Here is a 24,787-nt window from a genome sequence, read left to right as displayed (position 1 = left end):
GACTCTGCCAAATCTCCAGACCTCTCCCCTACTTTTTTTGTGCTCAGTAAACCTTATTTTTAACTTAAAGTCCACACCTGGACTCCTGATCAAACCTGAGGGAAGGGCGTCCTCTCAGCAGAAATTGAATCTGGGATTTGGGGAGAATTTGGGGATCTCTCCAATGTGGGCCCAGAGAGCAGAAAGGGCCTGTCTATAAAGGCAAGCTGAGAACAGACACCCAGAAATGAGCAGATGAAAGAGGGGAAATTCTTAAATGTTTTCTTTTTCATGTCTAATAGAACTTTCTTGAGACCCAGGTATATTCCATATATTCTAAGAGATGGCCTAGTATTCTTATCGTAGACTCCCCATTTTGATTAAGTTAGCTCAGTTGGTTTCTATAACTTGCAGCCAGAGTCCTAAATAACCCAAGTGTCAAGCTGGGTTCACCAACATTAGATATTTGTGGGATGGAGGCCTAGACAGAAGAATGTGATGGAACTCCTGACCCCAGCTTGCACTCCTGGCATGCCCAGAAATAACTGGAGAGACATTTGGTGAGATCAAGAGGTCTTACATGAGCAAGGGGACAAGATGAATCAAGGAAATTTGAGTTATTACTGCAAATGTGATCTCATTTGTACTCATAGCCTTGAGTAGAAATTTGAGTCACAGAGAAATAAATCAAAAAGAATGATAGAAACCTGTGACAATAGTGCCAGGCAGGCCAAAACCTAGAATGAACTGGGGTTTTAAAAAGTGCTAAAGAAAAAAAATCATTTCATAAAGAAACATAAGAAAAATTGAATCTGCTGTCAGTGTGTTGTGAAATGGTTGGCCAGGATGAAAAAAATATAATAATAACAAAATGAAACAAAAACAGTCTTTCAGGAAGAAGCTGTATGGGCCAAAAAGACAGCTTGGGGGAGGCCTGTGACCCAGCTGCTAGTAAGAGAGGAAAAGGAGGCATCCCATGCTTGTTCTTTGTGTATCAATCCCGACCTAAGCCTGATCCCTAAGCAAGCCCAGAACCCACAGTGCATGTGAGGAAGAGGAGAAGAAATTCTGGAAACCTGTATTCCTAGGGAGAACTATATAGTCAATACACCAGTGAGAAACTCAGTCATAGCCAATGACCCCGAAGCTTCTTGTCCTTTTGCAATGGCACATCCACCCTGATAGAGAAGCAAGTGGATCCTGATAGGCACATGAACCCTGATAGCAACCTATATCCTAGTAGCAACAATACATATGGTAAATTGAAATATTGTTCCTGAATATTATACTTCCCTATAGCACTGATGTCAGGTCAGTTCATGAGATTTCCTCTGGCCAATGAAATGTAAGCAGAAGTGGCATGTGTCATTTCCAGGCGGTCACTTGTAGACCCAGTGTGTGGTTTGCCATTTCTCCTTTTTCTCAGCAATGAGACTGGCAATGTTCGAGATAGAGGCTGTTCTATCAGCCAGTGTCCCGGGTTAAAGCAATATGAGCAAAGCTGTACTGACTTGTAATGAGCATGAAGCACAATGAGAAATAAATCTTTGCAGTTAGCCATTGTGATTTGGGAGACCGTTTGTTACGACAGCATAACCTGCCTTCTCTTTACTCTTAAAACCTGCAAGATCCAGGGCATTGGGGATAAGAATAGAGCATTTCTGGTCACCAGGGACAATCTGCAGGCTCCAGAGGATGGCAGTGAAAGAGTATTAGAGGAAGAACCAGAGCAATCTGCCAGGAACTCAGGGCTAAGATAAATGTGAGAATTGTCTGGAGGAAGGAGGACATAAGAAATCCCCTGGAATACAAAGTGTATTATTAATTTTTACTTCAACTGAAAATACAATAGGCTGATGATACCTGATAAAACAGAGGTTATATTAATGAAAAGGGTTTGAGGGGATTTTGAGTTTTTGTTGTGTTTTTCAGCGAGGTTCTGAGCCAAAAGGTAAAGCAAGGATGAAACTGACTTGAGGAATATCAAATGCGCACATACTCCTTGGAACTGCCACTGATTTGGGGTATAGTGTTTTGAATACAGAATCAAGATACGGTGGTCTACTGTTGCCCCAGACCACAACCCCCTTTTCACATACTGTTTCTGTCTCTATTCTAAAAGCTAGTTCTAACCCCCTATGTACATAAATTCTCCGAATACTTGCTCTGTTTTATGCAGCAGTCTTTCTGGGGACAGAAAATATGTCCTGAACTTCTGTCTGAGGGCAAGGACCCTGTTTGTCCAGGCACAAAATTCCCTTCCCGCCATCTGCCTATCTCCTGGATTGAGAGCGCCCCACAGCAGACTCCATTCCAGGTTCACTGTTCACCTTTGAAGACATCAGTACCATCTTGGAATCTTCACCCTCCCATCCCTAGCGGCCCATTGCCTGCAGTAAAACAGGGATTGTTAGGAACCCTGGGTCATCTTTCTTTGCTGGCCATCCTGAGTCTCTGCATTTGTATCAACACTTTGTCAGTCTGCCCCATTCTGGTCCTGCCTGAGTGACTAACTCCTGTGCTCAGCTGTGCTCAGCTCTTCTCCTCTGCTACAAAGCTATGTTCATCACATGTGGGCATGTCACAAATCAGGGTGACAACTATATGAATGAAACAGAGACTCAGCTTTCAAAATGATCTCAACTGATTTTCATGAGTGATCCAGACCAACAGAAAAGAACCCACCAAGAAGCTTTTATTAGTATGGTCAAAAACAGAATTGTAAGGCGCCCCTGGGTGGCTCAGTCGGTTGAGCGTACGACTTCGGCTCAGTTCATGATCTCACAGTTCATGAGTTCGAGCCCCGCGTCAGGCTCTAAGCTGACAGCTCAGAGCCTAGAGCCTGCTTTGGATTCTGTGTCTCCCTCTCACTCTGCCCCTCCCCCAGTCTCACTCTGTCTGTCTCTCTCTCTCAAAAATAAATAAACACTAAAAATGTTTAAAAAAAAACAAAACAGAATTATAAGAGTCCAAGGTAGGGACGACCCGGCATGACAGGTATTCATAAAAAACAGGCCTAAGGTATGCTGTTTTTGACCACAGGAACCAACTGTTTATTGCAGCTACTAAAAAAGCTATGAAAGAAAAGGAGATATTAATCTTCTAAATTATTTTTGCCCGTCTACATCTGAAGAAGGTTTTGGGCTCTGATTTGTCAGATTGAGGGTGGTCAGGATGGCTGGATTAAAATTTTAACTTGAGCAATGTCATGAAATTCGTACAAATTTGAAGGGACAATTCTAGATTAAAAGAGACTGGAGAATCATGTAAACCAAATGCAATGTGAGCTCCTTTATTTGATCCTAGATTTAAAAAAAAAAACAAACTAAAAAGACATTATTTGAATAATGGGGGAATTTTATATGGTCCGTATATACCATATTATTAAATGTATTAAATTGCTGTTAATCTTTAAAAAAATTTTTTTTAATTTATTTATTTTGAGAGAGAGCAGACAAGGGGCAGAGACAGAGAGGGAGAGAGAGAATTCCAGGCAGGCTCCGTGCTGTCAGTGCAGAGCCTGATGCAGGGCTTGTACTCATGAACTGTGAGATTATGACCTGAGCTGAAACCAAGAGTTGGACACTTAACTGACTGAGCCACCCAGGTGCTCCAAATTGCTGTTAATCTTAAGTGAGATAATGATGATGTGGTTTTGAAGACAAAGTTCTTGTTATTAGGAGATACACATTGTCATGCTAAAATAGTTAAGCATGAAACAGCGTGTTGTTGCCAACTTTCTTTCAAATGGCTCAGAAAAAAAAGAGTTATACATATATGTAAAATCTAGGTGAAGGATATATAGGTACAACTGTATTAATCTTTCCAGTTTTCTATAGGTGTGAGAATTTTAAAGGGGAAATTTTATCTTGAGAAACCACTGAGAGGAGAGTAATTTGGGCTTAAGTGAAGAATGGAAGAAAAGCCAAGATGGCTATTTTCAATTATAGAGGCGTTACCTCCGAGGAAAGGGGTGGGGCTTATTTAGAATGTCTCCATAGAGGAGAGGTAGGATTTAGGCATGGGAGAGACCAGAAAGTAGATTTTGGCTTAGTATAAAGAAAATCTTGTAGGAAGACTCTTATGCCTTGGCTACAGCCAACTCCAGTAGCAGAGAGAAGACAAATTTAAAAGTGACAATGTGTTTGTCACTTAATATGATCTTTGGATTTTTACTACCGCAGAATGACCAGCAAAATCTTTTAATCCAAGGCAAGGGAATGTCCCCACAGAGTAAAAGTTAAGAAAACAGTTAAGATTTTTTTAAATTATTGAATAAAGCTTGTTCAAAATACTGAAAGCAACCTATCTAACTATACATGTGCTATAGATGTACTAGATCATACAAACAGTGGTGTAAGAGATGATTCCACTTGTATGTCTAGATTATCCCCTTTTAATTTTCTTTTAACTCTTCTCAGTAGTCAAGATGAAAGGCTTAGTCTTATGGTCTTATATTTCCTACACCTCCCCAGAACTTCTAGCAAGCTACAATACTTAATCAGGGACCAAATAAAAAATCATGTATATTTATTTTAGTGGTTGCCTTCTTTTGAAAGTAACCTTCCTGGAGTTCCATTTGTTTGTTACCTATTTTTTCCACTTTAAGTAAATATATTAGAGTCTGAAAATTTTAATCAATTAAAAAATCATACCAAGGGATATACCAACATGGCAAAAAAATGTACAGGAGGTATTTAAGTATTTGCAGTTTAGGTAAGTCCTGAAAGAGGTTCTTTTTCTCCCCTGTGTAATTGGAATACTAGAGGCCATTCCCTGGCAAACAAGACTCCTCTCTAAAGAGAACTGTCTCCTTTGATGATGAATCTCTGAAGTTCTCCAGGGTTGATGTGGACAGATGCCATCTCTTCATGTGGAATAAAGCTACAAAAGTGGTTTGTCTTCATGGTTCTTTATTCACTCTCTTGAATCTTCTGCAACTTCCCTTGAATTCCCGTTCTTTGCATGCTGGTCTCCAGCCCTTCAGTTGCTTTCTCTTTGATGACTTTTAAACTCTGAAGATTTAGGGGCACCTGAGTGGTTCAGTCAGTTAAACATCTAACTCTTTTTTTTTTTTTTTTAATGTTTATTTATTTTTGGGACAGAGAGAGACAGAGCATGAACGGGGGAGGGGCAGAGAGAGAGGGAGACACAGAATCGGAAACAGGCTCCAGGCTCCGAGCCATCAGCCCAGAGCCTGACGCGGGGCTCGAACTCACGGACCGCGAGATCGTGACCTGGCTGAAGTCGGACGCTTAACCGACTGCGCCACCCAGGCGCCCCAAACATCTAACTCTTGATCTCAGCTCAGGTCAGGACCCTGTGGTTCAGGAATTTGAGCCCCGCTTGGAATTCTTTCTCTCTCCCTCTCTCTCTGTCCTTCCCCTGCTTGCACTCTCTATCAATATAAATAAGTAAACATTAAATTTTTTTTTTAATTTAGAAAAAGTCTTTGAAGGTTTAGCAAATATTCTAAGGAATGAGAAGTTTCAAAAATTTCCTTGATTGTGACTCTATACAGTATTTCCAATGCCTTGAGCAATGGTTGAGAGACATCCCATAGGATGATAGCACTTATATCAGATTCAGCAGACTTTACAACCTTTTCCTTAGCATTGAACATCATTTGCCCTGTTGAAACGTATGGATGGAAGACAGACATCTTACTTTCTTTGGCCTCCTTCATTTTATACTGTAGGCAAGAGCTTTTTCTCCTTTTAGTGTTAATAACTCGATGTAACATATTTTCTTCCTTTTTCTCTGAGAGGTTAAAGACCACAATATTATAAATCATTGTACCAATGGGAATCAAAACAAGCCTAAGTAAACCTCTGAACCATCCTGCTTGAGAATACAGTTCTCTCTCTCTCTTTTTTTTAATGTTTTTATTTATTTATTTTGAGAGAGAGAGAAAAAACACCTGTGCAGGGAAGGGACAGGTAGAGAGGGAGAGAGAGAATCCCAAGCAGGCTCTATATTGTCAGTGCAGAGCCCAGTTCAGGGTTTGATCTCAGAAACCGTGGGACATGACCTGAGCTGAAATCAAGAGTCGGATGCTTAACCGACTGAGCCACCCAGGTGCCCCAGGAATACAGTTCTCTTGATCACAGTAGAATCAAATAGTCTACTCTATGCCAAAAAATCCCTCCCCATTTCTTGCTTGCTGCCATTGATTGACCATTCAAGTAATAGGCATGATTGATTATTAATTTCTCTTGAGCATCACAATGTAGCATATCTGTGGATTTTTTTTGAAATCAGAGACTATTTATAAGTAGAAAAATAATAGTCAACTTTATTAATTTAAAAATTTTATATTGAGCATTTGTATATCTGAAAATGAAAGTATTATCAAACAAGGAAAATGCTTGCCTTGTGAAGCAGTTTTCCTCTTCTAAGATCCTTACAGATGGTCACTAGATGATCACATGTTAGAGTTACATTTGTGAAGTGGGATGGTGTAACCATTATTGTCTCATGAATTTAATATTATGTAAAATTTCTGTGGCATAAAATGACAATTTAAATGGTGTGTGTGCTCTCCAGTGTCAGACAGCCCAGTCAGAGGAAAAATCAGAAGATAATAGTTCTGGCAAAATTTAAATCAGACAATATGTATTCTGAATTTTATCAGGTTGTATTAGTAAAAGCAAATTATTAAAATATTTTTTTGGTGAAACCTATTTCTCATACTGATTTCCTCTGAATCCTTTCTATAAAGCTAGTGATGCCTCATAAGAATATGCACAATGGTTAGGTGAGTAAAATTTACTAAGTACCAAGAACACTCCAAAAAATTAACATCCCCAGGCATGTCAAATTCAAACTTTAATGTGTACTAATGATTCAGTTTTTACCTACAGGTGTTAAATGAAATTTTATTTTTGTTTTAAACACGATATAAAAAGTTCAGAGGAAAAACCAAGACACTAGAAGGAGGAGGGACATAAAAATTTCCCCTTGATAATTGATAATTTCACTGTTTTGTATCAGAGATTTGCAATGAATTTGCCTGGAGAATTAAATCACTAGGAAATTCTAACCCAAATGAGTGAAGAAAATAGTTTACTGTAAGAGTGAAAAAAATTTTTTTTTACGTTTTATTTTGTTCTATACTGTTTTCAAACCCAGTTTTCCAGAGCTGTGGTTTCAAGGACAAGCCAAATCTGATGTTGCTCTCTCCTGATCTACTCCTGGAAGCTCATCTGCCTGCAGCCTATGCCTCGTCTGGCTGTTGTCTCATTATTACACACACGCTCAGCATAACCACTTATGTGTTCCATGTATACTTCTCCCTGCCCTGAGGTTGCATTTCCTCTCCCTTCCACTTATTCCCATTTAAATTTTTTTTTAATGTTTATTTTTTATTTTCGAGAGAGAGACAGAACGCGAGTGGGGGAGGACAAGAGAGAGAGGGAGACACAGAATCTAAAGCAGGCTCCACTCGCTGAGCTGTCAGCATAGAGCCAGATGTGGGGCTTGAACCCATGAACCCTGAGATCATGACCTGAGCTGAAGTTGGACGTTCAGCTGACTGAGCCACCTAGGTCCACCCGTAACTTATTCCCATTTTAAAGGAAGGAGTTGTATGGCTTCTCTAATACAATTCTCTCATTTTTAAGTTGTAGCTGCCTGGCAGAACCATTTGAGATTTGCCCAATCAAAAAAGTTTAAGCTGGGGCTACCGGGCGGCTCAGTCCATTGAGTATCCAACTTCAGCTCAGGTCATGATCTCAGGGTTCATGAGTTCAAGTCCCACATCAGGCTCTGTGCTGACAGCTCAGAGCATGGAGCCTGCTTTGAATTCTGTGTCTCCCTTTCTCTCTGCCCCTCCCCTGCTCACACTGTCTCTCAAAATAAATAAACATTAAGAAATAATAAAAAAATTAAAAAGTCTAAGCCACATCACCTCCATGAGGTTTGTTCCCCAAAGCACTCATTTATCTTTCTCTCACATGAATTCCTTCAAAAGCAACATCTTTCTGCATCTGTGTCAGCCTTTTGATATTGTCAGCCTTTTGATTTTAGCCTTTCTAGTGGGTGTGCAGTGGTATCTTATGGTTTTATTTGTATTTCTGAAGTGACTAGTAATATTGAACATCTTTTCATGTGCTTATTTTCAAGTCATTTATCTTATTTGGTGAAATGTCTATTGAAATATTTTACCCGTTTTTTTTTTTTTCAATGTTTATTTATTTTTGGGACAGAGAGAGACAGAGCGTGAACGGGGGAGGGGCAGAGAGAGAGAGGGAGACACAGAATCGGAAACAGGCTCCAGGCTCTGAGCCATCAGCCCAGAGCCCGACGTGGGGCTCGAACTCACGGACCGCGAGATCGTGACCTGGCTGAAGTCGGACGCTTAACCGACTGCGCCACCCAGGCGCCCCTATAGTAAGTCTTAAATCAGGTAAGATAAGTCCTCTGACTTTGTCCTTTTTCAAAGAGATTTTGGCTGTTCTATTTTTATTTTTATGTAAATTTCAGGATCTTCTTGTCAATTTCTACAAAAGCCTGTGGGGATTTTGATAAGGATTGCATTAAATCAATAGGTTAACTTAGAAGGAATTGCCAACTAACAATATTAAGTCTTTCCCATCTATGAATATGAAATAATTTTCTATTTAAGTATTTAATTGCTTTCAACAATTCTGTATAGTTTTCACTGTACAAGTCCTGCATTTCTTTTGTTAAATATATTCCTGAGTATTTTGATCTTTTGATAGTATTGTGAATGAAATCGTTTCCTCAATTTCACTTTTGGATTGTTCATTGTTAGCTTAGAGAAATAAAATTGATTTTTCTATATTGATCTTGTATACTCTGACCTTGCTAACCCAAACTGTTAGTTCTAGTTCTTTGTTTTTTTTTTCTTTTTTCTTTTTTTGTATCTTAGGATTTTCTACATCCATGACTCTGTCATCACAAATATAGTTTTACTTCTTCCTTTTCAATGTTTATGCCTCTAGTATCTTTGTCTTATTGCATTGACAGAATCTCCAGTACAATCTTGAATAGAAGTGATGACAGTGGACATCCTAGTCTTATTCCTGATTTGGGGGGAGGGGACAGAATACAGTCTTTCACTACTACATGGGATGTTAATTGTAGGTTTTCAGAGATGCCCTTTATCAGGTTGAGGAAGTTTGTTGAGAATATTTTTTTAAATCGTAAATAGCTATTGAATTTGGCCAAGTGATTTTTTTTTTGCATCTATTGAGATAGTAATCTGTTTTGTTTTGTTTTTTTTTTTGTCCATCACTGTATTAATATAGTGCATTACATTAAATTGATTTTCAGTTGTTAAACTAACCTAGTATTTCTGGGTTAAACTCCGCTTGGTCATGATGTGTAATTGCTTTTATATGTGCTGAGACCTGTTTAATAATATTTTGTTAAGGATTTTCCTTCTATACTCCTGAGGGGTATTGGTCTGTAGTTTTCTTATACTGTGTTTGGATAACATAGGGGGAAGATGGCAGCATAGGAGGACGCTGGGCTCACCTCATCCTGCTGATCACTTAGATTCCACCCACGCTTGCTTAAATAACCCAGAGAACCGCCAGAAGACTAGCAGAATGGACTCTCCGGAGCCAAGCGAAGACAAGAGGCCCACGGAAGAGGGTAGGAAGGGCAGAGAGGCGGTGCGCGCTTATACTGTTTGTATATGTATCACTTTTTCACCTGGAAACAATGCAATGTATATGCACCTTAAGGCCACAAGTAGAGCAGTGAGTAATGTTCACTACATTCTGTACTCTCATGGAGTTTACAGTCCTGTTGGAAAAGTCAGAAATACTAAAAGAAAATAAATGCTATTTTAGATATACAAGTATAAATATGATTGTTTTAAAATAAATAAATAATTTTATATGATTATTTAAAGTAATGGAACCAAATGGAGGGAGGTAGGTGGACATTTAAAACATTTTAATTCCAGTATAATTAGCATACAGTATTATATTAATTTTAAGTGTACAATATAGTGATTCAGCAATTTTATACATAACTCAGTGCTTATCATGGTAAGTATACTCTTGATCCCCTTCACCCATTTCACCTGTCCCCCCCTCTTCCTCCCCTCTGGTAATCACCAGTTTGTTCTCTATAGTTAAGAGCCTGTCTTTCTGTTTATGCTGTTTTTTACTTTTTTCATTTTCGTTTCTTAAATTCCACATTTGAGTGAAATCATATGGTATTTATCTTTCTCTGACTTATTTCACTTAGCATTATACCTTCTAGATCCATCCATGTTGTCACAAATGGCAAAATTTCATTCTTTTTTTTATGGCTGAATCATATCCCATTGTATACATATACCACATCTTCTAGTTTATCTATTCATCTACTGATGGACACTTGGGTTATTTCCATAATTTGGCTATTGTAAAAATGCTTCAATAAACGTAGGGGTGTGTATATATTTCTGAATTAGTGTTTTTGTTTTCTTTGCGTAAATACCCATTAGTAGAAGTACTGGATCATATAGTAATTCTATTTTTAATTTTTTGAGGAACCTTCATACTGTTTTCCACAGTGGCTGAAGCAGTTTGCATCCCCACCAACAGTGCACAAGGGTTCCTTTTTCTCCACATCCTCGCCAATACTTGTTATTTCTTATGTTGTTGATTCTAGCCATTCTGACAGGTATGAGGTGATATCTCATTGTGATTTTGATTTGCATTTCCCTAATTATGAGTGATGTTGAGCATCTGTTCCTGTGTCTGTTGGCCATCTGTTTGTCTTCTTTTAAAAAAAATATTTTTAATCTTTATTTATTTTTGAGAGACAGAGCATGAGCGGGAGAGGGGCAGAGAGAGAGACACAAACACAGAATCCGAAGCAGGCTCCAGGCCCCGAGCCATCAGCACAGAGCCTGACTTGGGGCTGGAACTCAGGAAATGTGACATCATGACCTGAGCCGAAGTCGGATGCTTAACCGACAGAGCCACCCAGGCGCCCCTCATCTGTTTGTCTTCTTTGGAGAAATGTCTATTCATGTTTTCTTCCCATTTTTAAAATAAATCCAGTATAGTTAACATAGTATGTTATATTAGTTTCAGGTGTACAATATAGTGATTCAACAATTCTATACATTACTTGGTGTTCATCATAATAAGCACACTCTAAATCCCCTTCACCTATTTCACCCATCCTCCCACCCACCTCCCTTCTGGCAACAACCAGTTTGTTCTCTATAGTTAAGAGTCTGTTCTTTGGTTTGTCTTGTTTATCTTTGTTTACTTGTTGTTTCTTAAGTTCCACACATGATTGAGATCATATGGTATTTATCTTCTTCTATTTTTTAGTTGGGTTATTTGTTTTCTTGATGTTGAGTTGTATAAATTCTTTATATATTTTGGGTACTAATCCCTTATTAGAGATGTCATTTGCAAATATTTTCTCCCATTCAGTAGATTGTCTTTTAGTTTTGTTGATTATTTCCTTTGCTGTGCAGAAGATTTTATTTTGATGTAGTCCCAATAGTTTGTTTTTGCTTTTGTTTCCCTTGCCTCAGGAGATATATCTAGAAAGATGTTGCTATGGCCTATGTCAGAGAAATTCCTGCCGGTGCTCTCTTCTAAGATTTTTATAGTTTCAGGTCTCACATTTAGGTCCTTAATCCATTTTGAGTTTATTTTTGTGTATGGTGTAAGCAAGTGGTCTAGTTTCATTCTTTTGCATGTAGGTGTCAAGTTTTTCCAACACCATTTGTTGAAAAGATGGTCTTTTTCCCATTGCGTATTTTTGCTTCCTTTGTCAAAGAGGAATTGACCATATAACTGTGGATTTTTTCTATGTGTTCTTTCCTGTTCTGTTGATCTATGTGTCTGTTTTTATGCCAGTACCATACTATTTTAGTTATTATAGCTTTGTAGTATATCTTGAAATCTGGGATTGTAATACCTCCAGTTTTGTTTTTCTTTTTCAAGATTGCTTTGGCTATTTGGGGTCTTTTGTGGTTCCATACAAATTTTAGGATTGTTTGTTCTAGTTCTGTGAAAACAGCTGTTGAGTATTTTGATAGGGATGCATTAAATCTGTAGATTGCTTTGAGCACTATGGATATTATAATAATATTTGTTTTTCTAATCCATGAGCATGGAACATCCTTCCATTTGTTTGTGTCATCTTTACTTTCTTTCATCAGTGTTTTTTGGTTTTCCGAGTAGAGGTCTTTCACTGCCTTGGTTAAAGTTTATTCCTGGCAATTTTATTGATTTTTGCACAATTGTAAATGAGATTATTTTCTTAATTTCTCTTTCTGGTGCTTCATTATTAGTGTATAGAAATGCACCAGATATCTGTGCATTGATTTTGTATCCTGTGACTTTACTGAATTCATTTATCAATTCTAGCAGTTTTTTGGTGGAATCTTTTGGATTTGTTATCTGCAAATAGTGAAAGTTTTATTTCTTCCTTACCAATTTAGATACCTTTTATTTCTTTTCGTTGTCTGATTGCTGTAGCTAGGACTTCCAGTAGTATGTTGAATAAAAGTGGTGAGAGTGGACATCCTTGTTTTGTTCCAGATATTGGGGTAAAGCTCTCATTTTTTCCCCATTGAGTATGATGGTAGGTGTGGGTTTTTCATAAATGGCCTTTATTATTTCGAGGTGTGTTTTCTCTAAACCTACTTTGTTGAGAGTTTTTATCATGAGTGGACGTTGTTACCTTGTCAGGTGATTTTCTGCACTTGTTGAAATGATCATGTGGGTTTTCTTGTTGATGTGAAGAATTACATTGATTGATTTGTGAATTTTGAGCCACTCTTGCATCAGTAGGGAGTCATGCTTTAGCAGTTAGTATGGAAAACCTCTCCCAAAGGGTGATATTTAAGCTAAAACCTAAAACGTGAGCCAGCTGGAAAAGGGAGAGGAGATATAGGAGTATTTCAGACATAGGTAACAACAGGTACAAAGGAGCTGGGCAGGAAAAATTTGGATGAAATATAGAAACTGGACCATGTGAAGAAAATCAAAATACGTGAGTGACTAATGGAAGGGTGATGTCTGAAACGTAAAATGCTTTACTCCATCTTCTAAAGGTACTGAATTTGGCACTGAGAAAAAATGCAAGTATTAACTGAAGAAGCCAAAGAGTTGCTTGGATGGAAAAATAATTATTTCTTTTCTTTTAACTTTTTTTAATGTTTATTCATTTTTGAGAGAGAGAGAGAGACAGCCTGAGTGAGGGAGGGGCAGAGAAAGAGGGGGACGCAGAATCTGAGGCAGGCTCCAGGCTCTGAGCTGTCAGCCAGCGGCCCAATGTGGGGCTCAAACTCACGAACCATGAGATCATGACCTGAGCTGAAGTCGGACACTTAACTGACAGCTACCCAGGTACCCTAAAAAATAATTATTTCTATTCCTGTCTTCTTGTCACTTTAGAGTTTCCTAGAGGCTGAGTATGATGGTACTCTCACAAACCTTAAGATCTACCAGCTGAAGGTGACTTCAGGGATTTTCAAACATCTTTTATACCAAAATCCAAGTAAGAGAAGCCTGCTCACTGCATTTTGCCAGAAGTACTTGTAAAAATAGTTCAGTGTGGCTTTTAGTCTTAGATGGCCATAAGGATTTTTCTGGAGCTCAAAGAGTTACATACCCATTCATCTGTCAACTGAAATAGAAATATTACTCAAGAGAGTGTTCACAGGCACATGTCTATATAAATGTGAATGTGACAAGTGAAAAATGGCTCAGTCCTATATACCCTAAGCATTCTGGGAAGCATGTGTACATTTTTAAATTGATTGATTTTTAATTCTTTGTGTATCATATTCATGGCTTTAAAAAATTTACTGATTTCCTTCATGAAGAGTTTAGCAAATGCAGAATTGAATCTTAATTTCTGAATGCCTTGATTGCTTCTAATTGCCTTTTGTTTCTGTATGCGTCTCAGTTTAATACCACAGAAAGCTTTTGAATCATTAGCTCTGGAAACATAAGCCCACCACTTTATCGCACAATAAGTGAATCATAAGCATCCAGGCTAGCCAGCGAAGCTGACCTGGAAGTGTCTTTTTAGCTGAGAGATTTGTCTGTCTTCAGCTGCTTAAATCATTTGTCATCTTAGTGGAAATTTTCAGGATGCCCTCACAACTATAAATTTCCAGCCTGGTGTGGAAATGTATTGCCCCCCACATCTGAACATTCTAGATATGGAAGAAGCTTTAAGTTATACTCACTGTCTGAAACAGCAAGGGAATCTTAAAGTCCTCTTATTTCAAACCTCTCCTCCTTCTCCCTCAACCCACCAGGAGTAAAAGTATAATGCAAAGGTAGCCTTAAAACAACATATAGTGAAGGTTATGATTAGCTCTTAGCTTAAGAATACAAACTTCAGAATTAGATCTGGATTCAAATCCAGACTCCCCACTTTTAGTTGTATTCCCTAGGGAAATAAAGTTATTTACTCTATCTGAGCCTCAGCATCTTCATCTAAAAAATTGAGGGAATAATCTCTATCTCAAATGGCTGTGATAGGAATCAAACAAGATAATATATATAAAGCTCATAGCCTAGTTCTGAACACACAGTAAGAGCTCAGGCAACTTATCAATGGATTGTTATCCAATCCAGTTCATTTACAGATAAGGAAACTCCTCTATCTGTGAAATATCGAAGAGGCCACACATTTGTCCAACATCTCATGGAATGACTGGTGCGGAACAGTGGAGTTGAGGTTTCCTATTTTCACACCAAAGTTCATTCTGCTCAAAATGCTCAAGTGTTTTGGTTATTCTTCAAGTGATAATAAGCACAGAATTTTTCCCACCTGCTTTCTTATTTGTGTGATCACTTACAGTTTTGGTTCTAGCTTGCTATCCTGTGAACCTTAGGCTAAACAATATACTCTTCTGAAAAATATATGAAAACAGTGCAAAATGATTAGAAGGTGAAAAACCTACATGGAAAAAGAAAGATTTTTAAATAGTGCAACATAGTGCAAAATAATTAGAATACATACGCAAAAAATTGTAGGAGGATAATGGCCTTGTTTTGAATGATGATACTTTTTCACTTTCTAAATGAATTTTTCCAGAGAAAATGATTCTTGGTGCAAAGTCTAATACATAACCTTTATAGATGCACCTATGTTTTTGTTACAAAAAATCTGTTTTTAAGTAGTTTTTTGTTTTGTTTTGTTTTCCCTAAATGTTTCAGCTAAATAAGAATGAAGGTTTTGCAGAGGGAAAGGAGGAGAGAGAGACTTGGTGCTGTGTTTCCCCCGTGACAGGAGGGATTTTATCAAGAAATAGAAGATGGATACAGCATTGTCGTGTCCTGGGTACTGCAGTTCCCTTTGACAAAAGGACTTCCAATGAAGTCCAAAACAGAAGAGGGAAATAAGTGATTCTTGCCGATAGCTGGACCAGTAAACGGTGTTGAGGAAGAACTTTCTCCTCTTGTGCTAGATAGTTCAGCATTATTTCAGCATTATTGAGCCTCCAACCTCTTGACCTTGGTATCACCAATCAACCCCTTACCTGGAAGGGTGTAGCCCAGGACCTCTTGCAGCCTGTGGGCCCCGGTGAGGTTTATGGATACGTGACAGCAGTAATGGTACTGCTGTGGTTTTTGGATCATATTAAGTAAGATTCCTTTTATTCTTACTTACGTAAGCAAAATGTGCTAACTGCATACAAATGTGCAGTTATAAGAGTAAATAAAAAAGAAGTCCTCCTCACCCAAAGCAGTTGGCATCTTGCTTTTTTTACTTGATCATATGTCTTCGAACTCTCACGTAGTAACTATAAATTTACCTCATTTTTTTTTCACTCATCGTATAGTATTCCACAATACAAATGCACAAAATTCATTCAACCATTAGCTTCTTGAGGGAAATTTCTGCCCTTTTCAATTGTTCCTTATTATAAATAAAGCTGCAATGACTGTATTTATTTATTTATTTATTTATTTATTTATTTATTTATTTATTTAATGTTTATTTTTGAGAGAGAGAGAGAGCACACGCAAGTGGGAAAAGAGTAGAGAGAGAGGGAGAAACAGAATCCGAAGCAGGCTTCAGGCTCAGAGCTGTCAGCACAAAGCCCGATGTGGGGCTTGAACTCACGATCCATGAGATCATGATCTGAACCGAAGCTAGACGCTCAGCTGACTGAGCCACCCAGGCTCCCCCTGCGTTTATTTATTTTTGAACGTGAATGAATATTTCAGAAAAACAGATTTTTAGAAATAGAATTCCAAGTATGTACTTACTTTAAATTTTAATAGATATTTCTAATTTGCCATCCAAAAATTTTATATCAATGTACACTATCACAGCCTCTACAGAAACTGCCCATTTCCACCTGATAATACTGGTGTCAGACCCTGATTGGTTATAAAGTGTGCCTCGTGGTTTATTTTGCATTTCCTTTATTACTCTGGGCATTAAACAACTTTAGATTTTATCATTCTTTTTGTGTATGTGAATTGTCTCTCTATTTGTTTTAACCAGTTTTGTATTTTATATATTTGCAATAACTTTAGGAGATTTTAATGGCTTTTGTATACTATATTTTGTTTTATATATTTTGCAGAGACTTTCAGTGGGACCTTTTATTTTGTTTGTGTTTTCGTTTTTGTGGATTTTTTTGTTATACAGATCTTTCAGTTTGTTCACAGTAAGACTTTTTTATTAATGGCTCCTGGAATTTTTGTCTTTCTTAGGAAAGGCTTTATCACTGCCTCTTCCAACATTATAAAACTTGATATATTATGTAGTTCCTTTCTGATTTGTTTTTTTTTAATTAGTGTTTAGAATTTAATCCATTTTGGTTTTGTGTTTATGATATGATACTGGCATCTAAATTAAATATTTTTCAGGATTTCCAACACTCTCAGTATAATTTTTGAATAGTGTATCCTTCTTGCTCTGATTTGAAATGCATGTTCCTTTGTTTTTGAATTGCCTTTTTCTGTTCAATTTTTCATGTCTTTATTCTGAACTGATACAACATTGTTTAACATAAACTTAGTATATTTTGATAACTGAAAAGTCCTCAGTGTTCTTTTTTTTCCTCAAATTTTATTGCTTGTTCTTGTGCATTTTCTCTTTTACATGAACTCTAAAATCAGCTTATCAAATTCAATAAATCTCCTGTTGGGATTTTTATTAGGATTGCATTGAATTTATGGATTAATTTGGGAAGTTGACATCTTTATAATATCAAGTCTTTCATCCAGAAACTGTAGCTTTCCATTTATTTGGGTCTTCTTTTATATCTTCTATAAAATTTTATAGTTGTCTTCACATGGACCTTGCATTGTTCTTGTTGGTTTATTCCTAGGGGATTGTTTTTAAAGCTTATGTTGCCACTGGGAATGAGTTCTTTAGATTTTGATTTTCTACAAAGAAAAGGATACGAAAATGAAAAGAAAGCAGGAGCTGAAAGAATAGGAGAGAGAAGAGAAGGAGAAATCAGAAAGGTAAGATGAGATGATGCACAAGGAAGACAGGAGAAATGTTGATTATTTTTAAGTACCTATTATGTGACATGCGGCTATGATGGAGACGTTTGTTCAGAAGCACCATCTCACATACTCTTCCCACCAGGTGACTCATCTGAGAAAACTAAAGCTTAAAAAGGTCAGCAAGGAAGCCTGGAACAGGAAATGGAAAGAGAACAGGTTTAGAGTGAGATCTGGGAACCGATCCCAGATTCCAGTCTCACCAGCTGTGTGATTTTGCTCCAGTTACCTAATTACATTTCTCATTTGGAAAACGGGGATAATATCTGCTCAGGTGATTGTGAGGATTAATTGGAATAATGTATCTGAAGTGTCTGCTCATTAGATGCTGCTCTCAGTAAGTGCCAGTTCCCACCCATGAACCCACGTCTTCCTGCCCCCAGCCTCCCTCTCTGCCCCAGAGTCTGCTCAAGATAGCAAGGAGACTTCAGGTTAATATGCAACATGAGTTTTACTCCCTGGGTGCATAGCACCCAGGAACACATACCTAACATTCTTAAGAAACATTGTAGGAGAAATAGTCATTAGAAACAGTGATCTGAGTCTGAAAAAAAAAATCACATAAGCCAAAAAAATAAATAAATAAAAACCCACCCATTTTTACAAAAGGAGGCATTGTTGAAATGTGAATCCGTATTCAAGTCCATTCTCACTGAAGTGAGAAACACCCTCTCTTTCTACCCAAACAATAGTTCCTTGTCTTGAGAGAATGCTGTCTACATAGCCCTGGAAAGCATCAAATCCCCATGGCGATGGCAAGATGGCAATGGTTTCTCCTGGGGACACTGGAAACAGTGTCTGGAGGAACCATGGCACCTGACCCAGGGCTTTGGCTATTGAAAGGAGACTCGTTCCCAGCCTGAACAGCAGGAAAAACAGAATTGACCCCCATCGTCCTGGCTGTTTTATATTTGCTATAGGGCTCTGATCCTCTGGAGAAGTTGTCCTTATGAAATGTGAATATGAAGTCAAGAGAGATAAGACGTACCGAAATGTTCTCTTCTAGGCAGCATGTACATTTGTTCCCAGCACATGGCTTTTACTCATCAAGAAAATGTGTGACCTGGCCTGGATTGAAATCCTCTGCCCTGAGCCTTATTTTCTTCATCTGAAAAATGGGGTTAATAACAAGGATCTCAAAGGATTGCTGTGAGGATTAAATCACACAAATATAAGATTGTATCCTGTGAAAATCCAATGTATTCTTTCATCATATAGGAAACTGCATTCGTAGCCTGTGAATGTCTTCAGTGGTTCTCCATTTCTCTTTTCAAGGGGAAATTTGATTTCTGCAATAAAGCCAAATGTCGTATGATTCTGGGACTAGTAAATAATGTGTGTAATTAAGCTGAGCTACTGTATTTTTCACTTTTTTTAAAGGGGTGATCTCCCTTAAATTCTGAGACTCGTTTCCATATGTGACCTATAAATTGACCTCAGTCCATCAGTGCTATATTCAACTTGTATCCAGAAGCCAGTCACTTCTGACCACCTCCTATGCACCACCTGTTCAAATTGAAGCCATTGTCATCTTTCTTCAGGATTATTGCAAGTAGTGTCCTCCTAAATGGTTTCCCTTCTTCCCGAATATTGCCCTAAAAATATTTTCAGCAATGTCAGTATCATGACAAGAAATGTATCATTTATCCAGAGGAATGCTTTGGCCATCATTTAGTTATTCGCTTAGTCAACAAATACTTATGGAGCCCCTACCATATGCCAGCATTGTTCCAGGCTCTGATGATACAACAGTGAATACAATACACACAGATCCCGGTCTCATAGAGCGTATATTCTTGGGTGCAATGACTATTAAACAAATAAACGAGTGCAGCATACTCTATGCTGGAAGGTGACAGGCACTGTGCAGAAGAAATAATGTGGAGTAAGGGGGGAAAGGAGCACAAGAAGGGATGGGAAGTGGGGTTTTTAATTTTAAATATGGTGACTGGAAAAACTCTTCTGATGAGCTAACATTTGAGCAGAGACTGGAAGGAAAAGAGGGAGAGGGACACATGGTTATGTGAGAGAATGGAGTAGGGAGGGTGTCTCAGGCAGAGGAAACAGTGATCCAAAGGCCCTGCCTGGAGGCAAAGCAGAGACACAGTGAATAAAGGGAGAAGAGAGAGGTGGTTACACATATGGTGTGAGTGGGAATGGATCACAAGGGTGGCTGCAGGCCATCAGGAGGAGGCAGGCTCCTACTCAAAGGAGCTAGAAAAACCACGGGAGGATTGTGAGTGGAGAGGGGACCATGATCTGATTTGCATTTTTTTAAGTTTATTTATTTATTTTTGAGAGAGACTGAGCATACAAGTGGGGGAGAGGCAGAGAGAGAAGGAGCCGAAGCAGGCTCCAGGCTCTGAGCTTCAGCCCAGGGCCCAACACAGAACTCGAACCCGTGAACCGCGAGATCATGACCTGAGCCAAATTCGGATGCTTAACTGACCAAGCCACCCAAGCACCCCCTGATTTGCATTTTTGAAGGATCATTCTGGCTAACCACTTCTGTAGAGCATCAGTTCTCAAACCTGAGTGTGCATCAGCCACCTCTGATGGCTTCTTAGCACACAGTTGCTGTGTCCATCCCCAAAGTTTCTGATTGAGTAGGTCTGGTGTGATGCAGGGGAATTTGCATTTCTAGCAAGTTCCTAGGTGATCCAGTGCTGCTGGTCTGGCACCACACTGTAAGAACCACTGGCTGGTAAACAGAATAGTTTGTAAAAGGGGGGAATAGTTGAGGCAGGGGAACCAGCTATGGGACTCTTCGCAATAATCCAGAAAAAAACCAGATACTGATGGCTTCAGTTCAACCAGGTGGTGGCCAAAGAGTGGTGAGAAGAGATGAGATTCTGGATAGAATTTGAATATAGATCCAATGGGATTTGCTGAAACATTGAATGTGGAGCATGATGAAAGAAAGAAAGAAGGCCAAAGTTTAAATTAAGTAACTGGAGGAATGGAATTACCATTTCCTGAGACAGCAAAGATTTGGGTGGGGGTGGGGTCTGATATCAGGAGTTTGGTTGGGGGAATGTTAGATTTGATATGCCTGTTAGGTATCCAAGTGGAGATGCCAGTCAAGTCTTTCTTTTAGAAAAGTCTAGAATTCAGGAGAGAATTCTGGGCTGGAGGTAGAAAGGCAGGAGTCAGCAGCATATAGATGGCATCTTGAAGACTGTCTGAGATCAGCAGAGAGAATGAAGGTAAAGAAGAGGTTCAACGCTTGACGCTGTGACAGTCAGTCCAATGGTTAGAAGTCAGGGCGATGAGAGGGAGCAGAGATGAGACTGAAAAGTGAGCAGGGAGGGAGCACCTGGAGGGTGTGGTGGCTTGGATGTCAAGGGAAGTAAGTATGTCAACAAGTTCAGGTGCATTTGCTATGAAGCCATCTTGTCATAACAGTGACCACCAGGCATCCTCCGTGAAAGAGGAGATACTGGCTACCGTGGAATATGCCAAATTTGGAAATGGTTCCTTATGGATAAATTATTCCCACAGGAAAAGGTAGTTACCGTGGTTGAAATTATACACACACACACACACACACACACACACACACACACCCTTTTGAGATGATTTTGCTGCTGCAATCGAAAAACACACCATTGACACAATTTAATTGTTGACATAGACTAGAATCTTTTCTTTCATCTTTAAGCAGTCTGTCTAGCTACCTTTTGTCTTTGAAGCGAATTGTCCAGTTGTGAGAGCGGGAGTTGTAGGTGTGATTCAGATTGCTGGGAATTTGTGTGAGTAAATTGGATAAATGTTTCAGGAAGTATGGAGGTTTTTCTTGCCCCCATCCCTTTATTTTCTGGTACTGAGTCTTAGAAGTCTCTGGGTTTTTTGATACAGCTGCCTAAGGTACTTACTACAGGAAGCTGTTGCTTGCTTCTCTGTGAGAATTACAGAGAAGTTCTGGCAATTCAGGACGCCCTGCAAAGAGCCATTTGCTGCATCCCTTATCAAGGTACAGCTGATGGCAAGCCAGCCTCACTCAGTAACATGTTTAGTGAAAATTCATTCCGCAGACTTTTTATGTTGCTTCTTTTTGTGAGTTACAGTTCATCTTTTAACCTGTTTGGTAGGGTTGCGTGGGTGGCTTGGTCAGTTAAGTGTCCAACTCTTGATTTTGGCTCAGGTCACAATCTCATGGTTCATGAGTTTGAGCCCTGCATCAGGCTCTGCACTGACAGGGTGGAGCCTGCTTGGGATTCTCTCTTTCCCTCCCTCCACGCTTTCCCCACTCATGCTCACTCTCTCAAAATAAATATAAATAAACTTAAAAGATAAACCTGTATAGTATATTAAAAAATGTACCCCACAGACTGTATATTACTTCTCATGGTAGGGAAGAATACAACTTGTAGCTCAGCATTACAGTCCCTAAATAAATTGGGTAAAGAAGACAGTGCCCAGCTCTGTGTGTGGTACAAGTGGTGGAGAGATGAATGATAGACACAGCCCACTGCTGTGTGTCACCTCTTTAAAGGGGGCTGTGGCTGCTGGTATTCAGCACTCCTCTCCATAGAAGATGCCCAAACAGACTGTATGGAGCTTCTGTATGTTTCTCTATAAGGAGAAAAGAATTGGTTCTTATTCAGGTTTACTTGTCAAATGGAGTATTGAATACTTAGGACTACGTATGTAACCTCTTCATGTCTCATTCACTCAAGAGATATTTCTGTTAAATCTCAGGCACTGACCTATGTGTTTGCGACCTATATGTAAACAAAACAGTCCCAAATCCCTGCCTTCTTGGAGCTTACATTCTAGTGTGTGGGGCGGGGGTGTGGGGGGGGGGATAACTATAAACATAATAAAGAGTTAAATTATGTAATACGTTGCCAAGCCATAACGCTATGGAATAAATGGAGCATGGTAAGAGGTTTGGGCATGCAGGGAGAAAAACAGCTTGTAATTTCCGACAGCAGAATCCGGGTTGGTCACATTGAGAGGGTGACATTTGAGTAAAGATTTGTAGGAAGTGACGTAGTTACCCAAGTAGACTTCTGAGGGAAGAATGTTTGAGGCAGATGAAAGAGCCAGGGTGAAGGCCTTCAGGCCAAATCAAGCCAAGAATATGTAAGGAATAGCATTGGAGACCAGTGCGTCTGGAGCAGGATAAGGGAGGGAGTAACAGGAGGTGAGGTCAGAGAGGAGTTGGGGCCCTACTTGTAGAAGGCCTTGTTGGACATTCTAAGGACTTTGCCATTTTGTTTGATTGAAATGGGAAGCCCTGGGAAGATTTTAGGCAGATAAATGATACATTTTGAATTACATGTTAGGAAGATCATTCTGGTTATGTCTGCTTATGTCTGGATGTCTGGAAGACATACAGATGGCCAGGACAGGAAAAGATGCTCAACATCACTCATCATCAGGGAAATGCAAGTCAAAACCACAATGAGATATCACCTCACACCTGTCAGAATGGCTAAAATCAACAACACAAGAAATAACAAGAATTGGCAAGGATGTGGAAAAAAAGAAACACTCATGCACTTTTGGTGGGAATGCAGATTGGTGCAGCCACTGTGGAAAACAGTATGGAGGTTTCTCAAAAAATTAAAAATAGAATTACCATATGATCCAGTACTCTCACTACCGGGCATTTACACGAAGAAAACAAAAACACTAATTCAAAAAGATATATGCACCCCAATGTTTATTGAAGCAATTTTATAATAGCCAAATTATGGAAGCAACTCAAGTGTACCTTGATAGATGAATGGATAAAGAAGATTTGGAATATGTTTTTTTTTTAATTTTTCAATGTTTATTTTTTTTGAGAGAGAAAGAGAGAGAGACAACACAAGTGGGTGGGGGGAGGGGGCAGAAAGAGAGGGAGACACAGAATCCAAAGCAGGCACAGAGCCCAACGTGGGGCTCAGACTCATGAATTGTGAGATCATGACCTAAGCTGAAGTGGGATGCTTAACCAACTGAGCTACCTAGGTGCCCCAGAAGATGTGGTGGTATATGTACATGATGGAATATTACTCAGCTATAAAAACAAGTGAAATCTTGCCATGTACAACATAGATGGGTCTAGAGGGTATGATGCTAAGTGAAATAAGTCAGGGAAGGATAAATATCATATGATTTCACTAATATGTAGAGTTTAAGAAACAAACAAATGAACAGAGAAAAAAAGAGACAAACAAGAAACCAGAGTCTTAAATCCAGAGAACAAACTGGTGGTTGCCAGAGGGCAGGTGGGTGGAGAAATAGGTGAAATAGATAAAGGGGATTAAGAGTATACTTATCATGTGATGAGCCCTGAGCAATGTATAGAATTGTTGAATCATTGTACACGTGAAACTAACTTGACACTGTATGTTAATTATACAGGGAAAGAAGAAAACCAAGGACTGATCCCTGGGATGCTCCAAAATTAATAGGTCTTGGAGAAGAGAGAGTGCTAGCATGAAGACTGAGAAGGAATAACCAGTGAGCCAGGAAGCAAATGAAAAAGAGTATGGTGTCCTGGAAGCCATGTGAAGAAAATATATTGAGGAAGAGGGAGTCATCAGCCATGCCACTGGATTTACAGGTAGATTTCCTCTTTTGCAAAATGCAAGTAATAATAGTACCTGCCTCATAGGCTGAAATCAGATAATGTATGTGAGTGGCCAGTCACAATGCTTAATGCCTATAAGGGCTCAAAAATACTACTTAATTTCTATTCCTAGCACCTCTGAAAAATCACTGGTCGTGATAAAGCTGTTCACTGTACAAGATAACCCCTAGGGGGCGCTCAAAGCTTTCCTTTCTTTCCCATTACTGTTCTTCCCACCGGAGACCTCAAATTTAGATACAGGACCAAATGGACCCAATGGTAACTGAATCCTCTGTAGTAAAGGTGGAAAAATTCAATAGTGTCAGACTTCAGTGGGGGTAAGAATTACCCAAGGAGCTTGTTAAAATGGAAATCTACAGCAGACCCAGCCACCAGAGATTCTAATTAAGTAAATTGAGAGGGGACCTGAGACTCTGCATTTTCCCACCCCAGGCGATTCCAGGACAAAAAGAATAATAACTGGCCTGTAGCAAATGTTTGCTTCTTCTTCTTTTGGGACCTCAGAGTAATTTTGGCTTCTCTTTTTTCCCTTCTCTTCCAGGCAGCTAATGAAGGAAACCAACCCAGGGACTTCCTCTAGACCGGGAGGTGCTAACCAAGGGAGTTCTACAGAAAGCATGCCTGGGGTGAGTGGCTTGGCCTAGCTTTTAGTCTGTCCACATCAGAGGACACAGTATGGTGCCTCCCAGTCCTCATCTGGCCCCCAGACCTTTTTGTTGTTGTTCTCACAAAATTTAAAATCATT

General features: G+C 39.1%; 1 long non-coding RNA gene across 2 annotated transcripts in view; it reads left to right on the top strand.

The window, feature by feature from the left end:
• LOC123593355 overlaps positions 1-24,787 on the top strand; it is a 102,966-nt gene extending 78,179 nt beyond the window's left edge. Inside the window, exons 3-6 of one of the 2 annotated variants that reach the window (XR_006710279.1) lie at positions 9,445-9,600; positions 17,276-17,414; positions 23,814-24,015; positions 24,584-24,787. This is a non-coding gene — a long non-coding RNA (uncharacterized LOC123593355). The remainder of the gene's footprint in view (positions 1-9,444; positions 9,601-17,275; positions 17,415-23,813; positions 24,016-24,583) is intronic. The other variant, XR_006710278.1, reaches the window with a different exon arrangement.

Source organism: Leopardus geoffroyi, chromosome D4 (genome assembly GCF_018350155.1).
Source record: "Leopardus geoffroyi isolate Oge1 chromosome D4, O.geoffroyi_Oge1_pat1.0, whole genome shotgun sequence".
NCBI classification, from domain to species: domain Eukaryota; kingdom Metazoa; phylum Chordata; class Mammalia; order Carnivora; family Felidae; genus Leopardus; species Leopardus geoffroyi.
This window is presented reverse-complemented; position numbering and strand designations above follow the sequence as displayed.